The following is a 5,740-nucleotide window of genomic DNA, read 5'->3' as shown; positions in this document are numbered from 1 at the left end:
CAACAACAGCAAATTTAGTGTTTATATTAACTTAGATCTGATCGGGAACATTAAATCCATTAGACAAGCGATAATACTAAGAATGTGGTTATTTTGTTGATGTTTGCTTGCTAAGTTGTTAGCACTTTTAGAACACCGACAGCAAATCATTACCAGAAGAAATACTTCCAAAATAGTAAATCTGCGTTTTAACAACTGATATAATGTAATAAATCTACCTGTTAATGCAACGAACTTCAGAAACTGTCTTCTTCGCTCTCAAGGCATAGAGTGGACACAGAGATGCTGCGGAGCGGGCGGGAAAACACGAAGTGGATTAGCGGAATCTGTGGATTTTTTGCGTAAGGCTAGTGACACGAGCTCAGATTGGGGATGTTTTTATTACTCCGCCCGGGCATTATTATTTTTGTAACGGAGGTTAAAATATGGGAGATTTACGGGAAAATACTAATACGGGAGGACGGCGGGAAAGGAGGGTAAAATACGGGACTTTCGCGGCCAAAACGGGATACTTGACAGCTATGCGTACGTGTGATTCACAAAACAAACGCACGCACAGAAAACGCGCTTACCCCTTTCTTTCAGATGTGAAATCTATAAATCGCAAATTATTTTGAACTAGTATGCATCTGAAGAGTTACAGATTTCCGCCTTTAAACGATGCCTAATTAATGCCATTGACATATAAAAGAGCGCATGTCAATGTTTAAACCATTTATGAGCAGCAAGAATGGCTTATATTTTCAAAAACCTGCAGCAATCGGACAAGCAAAAGTGCCTCAAAACTAACCTCAAAACTAACGTCAGTGTCCATTAAAGTATCTCCACAGAATTTATCCTCCTTAAACGGCCTCTGGTGGGTAGCGGTAGCGTGAAAAGTTTAATTTGAAAAGTTTAATCAGCGGGAAAGCTGATGCAGCCAAGGCATTTTTAGAGAAGCTGCTGGCAACGTGAAGACCCGCCCTTCACGTAACCCCATTTGTTCAGGTCCCATCCATTGACCAATCGGCTTTACTAACCTTAACCACGCTGTGATGACCTCGCGTGATGACTAAAGAGCCTTTGTTGTTTTTGTGAAGCAGACCGCAGTAGGTTTTTGAAACTCCCGTTTATGGGAAGTTGAGACCCCCCCCCCTTAAAAAAAACTCTTCGGATCTACATGATTCACGTGGATGACCTTTTTCAATTCAAAACGGCGATTTTCGCCGAAAAGCGACTAGTTTGCAGGTATGTATTAGGAGCAATAGGTGTGTCTGATGTGGTGAGTACTTTTAATGGTGATGCACTGTTTTAGGTGATTGACTATGCATGTCAGAGTGATGAAGATGCATGCTCACTCGCACTCTTTCTCACTCTCTGTCCTCTCACATTTATATGTAATTTGAAGTGTATTCATGGTTTGTTACAGACGTTTTGATTCACATATTGATTATTGTTTGCGATGTGTTTTTCAAGGCTGGGTTTTTGTCTTTCTCCTGTAACTTCTATGTGAAACTTGCTGCTTCATGACCTGAAATACTTGCTGTAATATATTTAGTATTATTACAGGATTTTATGAGAGCTACACATTCCATAAAAAGTTGGGACAGGTAGCAATAAGAGGCCAGAAAAGTTAAATGTACATATAAGGAACAGCTGGAGGAGGAACAATGTTAAGGAATAGGAATGTTGTCCCATTTTTGTCTAAAACAGGCTTTTAGTTGCTCAACTGTCTTAGGTCTTCTTTGTCGCATCTTCCTCTTTATGATGCGCGGAATGTTTTCTATGGGTGATAGATCTGGACTGCAGGCTGGCAATTTCAGTACTTAGATCCTTCTTCTACGCAGTCTTGACGTTGTAATTGATGCAGTATGTGGTCTGGCATTGTCATGTTGGAAAATGCAAGGTCTTCCCTGAAAGAGACGACATCTGAATGGTAGCATAAGTTGCTCTAAAACTTGGATAAACCTTTCAGCATCGATGGTGCCTTTCCAGATGTGTTAGCTGCCCATGCCACATGCACTCATGCAACCCTAAATCATCAGAGATGCAGGTTTCTGAAATGAGGGCTAACAACAACTTGGGATGTCCTTGTCCTCTTTAGTCCGGATGAAATGGCGTCCCAGTTTTCCCAAAAGAACTTCAAATTTTGATTCGTATGACCACAGAACAGTTTTCCACTTTGCAAAAGTCCATTTTAAATGAGCCTTGGCCAGAGAAAACGCCTGCGCTTCTGGGTCATGTTTAGATATGGCTTCTTGTTTGACCTATAGAGTTTTAGCCAGCAACGTCGAATGGCACGGTGGATTGTGTTCACTGACAATGTTTTCTGGAAGTATTCCAGAGCCCATGTTGTGATTTCCATTACAGTAGCATTCCTGTATGTGATGCAGTGCCGTCTAAGAGCCCGAAGATCACGGGCATCAAGTATGGTTTTCCGGCCTTGACCCTTACGCACAGAGATTGTTCCAGATTCTCTGAATCTTTGGATGATATTATGCACTGTAGATGATGATAACTTCAAACTCTTTGCAATTTTTCTCTGAGAAACTCAGAAAACTATTTTTCGCCGCAGCATTGGGGGAATTGGCGATTCTCTACCTGTCCCAACTTTTTTTGGAATGTGTAGCTCTCATGAAATCCAAAATGAGCCAATAATTGGCATGACATTTTCAAAATGTCTCATTTTCAACATTTGATATGTTATTTATATTCTATTGTAAATAAAATATAAGTTTATGAGTTAGTAAATTATTCCATTCCTTTTTTACTCACAATTTCTACAGTGTCCCAACTTTTTCTGATTTGGGGTTGTACAACGTCTGGCCATCTGTTTTTGACCTCAAGCTGAAGCAAACTTGGGTTCGGCAGCAGGACAATGATCCAAAACACACCAGCAACTCCATCTCTGAATTGGTGAAGAAAAACAAAATGAAGACTTTGGAGTGGGCTAGTGAAAGTTCTGACCTCAACCCTACTGAGATGCAGTGGCATGACCTTAAAAAAGACGCAATGCATGCTAAAATCCTCCAGTGTGGCTAAATTACAACAATTCTGCAAAGATGACTGGGCCAAAATTCCTCCACAGCACTGTAACAGACTTATTGCAAGTAATCACAAACGCTTGACTGCAGTTGTGCTGCTAAGGGTGGCCCAACCAGTTATTAGGTTTAGGGGGCAAGTACTTTTTAACACAGGGCCATGTGGGTTTGGATTTTGTTTTCTCTTTATATTAAAATCTTTATTTAAATACTGCACAATGTATGTACTTGTGTTACCTTTGATTAGTATTTAAATGTATTTAATGATCTGAAACATTAAAGTGTGACAAACATTCAAAAACATAAAACATTTGTAAAGGGGTCAATACTTTTTCACGTGACTGTATGTGTTGCATACTTGACAAGCATGTCACTTTTATACTCCCTGCATCCTGTCAGCAACTTGCTTTGGCCTAGAAGCTTATGTTGTACTCACCGGATGCTTTTTAATGCTTCCTGGTTCCTACGTCATTACGCCTATACAGTTCATCTCTTCCATTAGACTGATTCCTCATAAATGCTTTAGAAGTGGGTGCGCAGAAGTATTCCCAAAGCGTTACTATGGCAATGCAGCTTCTTGTTCCCTCCACAGGGAATAGGGGTTACAGTCACAACACAAGACGTTTCTCCTTGTAGATGGTAAGGTGCGTTATTTGCACAAAATAAAAACACAAATCAGCTAAAAAGTAGTTCATAAAACAATAAAAATAATTGACATCTTCCATAAAGCATTCGCTATTTACATTTCATACATCTAGAAAATCTTGTGTTACCAAGGTAATGACTGACATGTTCGTAATACATTTCAAAAGACGCTATTATAAGCTCCAATGAAAGCATAACTGTACCGGCTCATTCGTATTGGCACAGAATGGAGCTGTTATACAACAAGAATGGTTTTGCAAAGATGTTAGAAAATGGATAAAAGACTTGTGGATACTCCACATGCATGAACTGAGGAGATGATTGACAGGTGTATTGTATGTTTATTTAATGTTGAAAGCCTAAATCCACACAAACCCCCTACATAACAAATCACAGTTTAACCTCTTGTCCAACATTAGTGTCATTGTGTGTTACAACTCATAATGTTGTTACATTGTTGTTTGCATTTTGAATATTGTGGCACAGTAAAAAACCACAAAGTTTGTAAGTGAAACATAGTTTATGAAAACTAATATTTATTACACATTACTGTGATAAGAGTGAAGTCCAGGGGCGTGTTTCACCAGCTGGATGTATAAAAGTTGGGTTAAGGGCTATGTTGGGCTTAGCCACGTCCGGCTTAAAGGGATAGTTCGGCCAAAAATTATATTAAACCCATGATTTACTCACCCCCAAGCTGTCAGAGTTGCATTTGTCCATCGTTTTTCAGACAAACACATTTTCGGATATTTAAGAAATTGTTTTAGATCTTTCAGTTGATTAAATGTAACGTTACGTGGTCCACCCATAGTCCACCACCTTCAAGTCCAAAAAAAGTGCATCCATCTTTCACAAATTAACACTCTAGGGTCGGCTGCGGCGCAGGCGCCGCAAAATCTTTATTTTTCAATCACTCCCCAAAGAGACTTAGATAACTCTGCTGATTTTGGACATACAGATATGATTTATACATCATTTAAAACGTTAAATTGTCTAGTTTTTTTCTGTCCACTCCCAATAAAAACAGCATCTTGTGCTTTTCGCAAAATTAAGAAAATAAACATGATGCGCGTTTTGTTCTCTCTCCCTCAGTGAAGTCCTTTCAGAAACACGTCAGAAAAATTAACTCTAACTTAACGAATATTTGTCATAGAAACAAAAGATAAATGTCTACATAATGCTTGGAATGTCTGCTTTTGGAAGATGTAAGTGAAATCAAAAACAAATATTGTAATTCGTTGTTAACTGTATTAGAAGAGAGAGATGTACCGTCTTTCTTCTGTTGCTTCATTATCTATAATGAGCCACGCCCCGCTCCATTGAAGAGAAGAGCAGAGATCATCCATATTCATTAGTCAACCCCACAGTCAATGGACATTCCATCTCTGCAGCCATTCACTGCTGTGTTGAGTTTTAATCCGAGTGCTGGAAACATGACATATACTGGTTTACTCGTGACTGTAACTAAAGTTATCTCCAGACGCGAGTGTGACTCGATCGACGTCCAAACGCACAAACAAACACACAAAGCCTCATATTTGAAGCGCTTTGTGGTATCATTATAAAAGATGCGATTGCACACATCACATAACTGTTTACTCGCGCCTAAATCTCCAGACAGACGCGAGTGTGTGTGCTTCGTCAGTGTAAAGAGATCGATGTCCGACACCTAAATCCTTATTTACTTGCGGATGTGTGTCAGTTTCTCCAGACGTGAGTGTTTTCTTTGTCTTCCGTGAAACAGTTGACGCGACGGGAACACACATACACAAACACGCGAGTCAGGAACCTCGACGCGCTTTTTGGTATTCTTATAAAATACGCGATTGCAAACAATCCTTATTTAGTTGCGTCTAAGCGCATATCTCCGCACAGCAAGTTTATTAAACACAGGATCACTCACGTATGCACACGTTTACTGCATTCATGATCAACACGTGAGGTAATGGCGGCGGCTGTAAACAAACATTGATAAGTTTATCACGCGTGTCCCTGGTTGTGTTTCTACTATAATGATTACAAAAACACAAATAGGAGTCCAGACAACGATAGGCAGTTGTTCTTTTGAGCTTTTT

Source organism: Paramisgurnus dabryanus, chromosome 11 (assembly GCF_030506205.2).
Source record: "Paramisgurnus dabryanus chromosome 11, PD_genome_1.1, whole genome shotgun sequence".
Lineage (NCBI taxonomy): Eukaryota > Metazoa > Chordata > Actinopteri > Cypriniformes > Cobitidae > Paramisgurnus > Paramisgurnus dabryanus.
This window is presented reverse-complemented; position numbering follows the sequence as displayed.